The following is a 1148-nucleotide window of genomic DNA, read 5'->3' as shown; positions in this document are numbered from 1 at the left end:
CTGCGCCGTTTCCGCGGGCGCGGGGTGAGCGGGGCAGCGGGGGCTGCAGGTGTCCGGGGCGGGCTGCGTTTCCCTGGGCCCCGCTGGCGCAGGGTGAACCAAACTCTGTAGGAAGAAGAGAAAGCCACGGGATGCAGCCACTTGCGGGAGCCTGCCCGCATCGGCGGGCTCCTGCGCGGGCGCTGCCAACGAATCGCCCGCGCAGGCTGCGCGCCGGGACTCCTCTGCCCCCCGTCGCTAACGACGGGTCTCCATGGAAAGCCTCTATTCAGAAGCGCGGAGCCTGCGCTGCCCCGGTCACTCCCAGTCGCTTCTGCCCCTGCCACGCGGCCCCGCTCCCGTGCCGCCGGCTGCAACGAATGCGGGGCAACGCGGGGGGCGCCGGGCGCCTTTTGCAAACGCCCCAGCGCGGAAATTACGCGGCCCTTTGGCCGGACCCAGAAGGAGCCGGGATCCCCCCCTGGAAGCGAGCTCCGCGCCGTTGCTGCTAGCACCGAGCTAGCTGCGGCACTGGGGGGAGGAAATCCCGCAAGGACACGCCGTGCTCGGGGGGGGCCGCCGCCGTCGGAGGCGTCGGGGCCGCCGGCTCGTTACGAGCGAGCCCCGCGCGGCTCGGCTCTCCTTCCCGTGTCTCCAGCCGGGGCTGCGGGGTCCGAGCAGCGGGTGAGAGGGGCCTGGGAAAACAGCAGCAGCAGCAATAATATTAATAACCGTTTATTGCCCCGGCTGGCAGGCAAAAGGAAATGGGTTTCGCCGGGCTAGCAGCCCGTAAGACCCGCGGGTGTCCCTGCGCCCGAGGCCGCACCTCTCCGCACAGCGCCCCGCTGGCGCCCGTCGGGGCCCGGGCTGCGGGCCTGCGGGAGGTTGCGGGGCTCGCAGTCTGCTGCAAGCCCAGGGCTCTGCGGAGCCTCCGCCTGCCCGCAACGACCCGCTTCAGGGGCCGCCTGCTTGGGGGAGCCGGGCAGACTTCCCGGGCGGGGACCCTGAGGGCAGGTCCCGGCTGCGCCCAGTCTCCGCGGGCCCTGCCCTGCCCCGCAGCCTGCTTGCGGCGTGGCCCGTGGGGGTGCTAACGGCGGCGCCGGGCGGAGACCTCCGGGGACGCCCGACGGCAGTGGCCCCGCTTCCGCCGGTGCAGCCGGGACGGGGAG

This window comes from Crocodylus porosus, unplaced genomic scaffold (genome assembly GCF_001723895.1).
Source record: "Crocodylus porosus isolate Cpor-Errol unplaced genomic scaffold, CroPor_comp1, whole genome shotgun sequence".
Lineage (NCBI taxonomy): Eukaryota > Metazoa > Chordata > Crocodylia > Crocodylidae > Crocodylus > Crocodylus porosus.
This window is presented reverse-complemented; position numbering follows the sequence as displayed.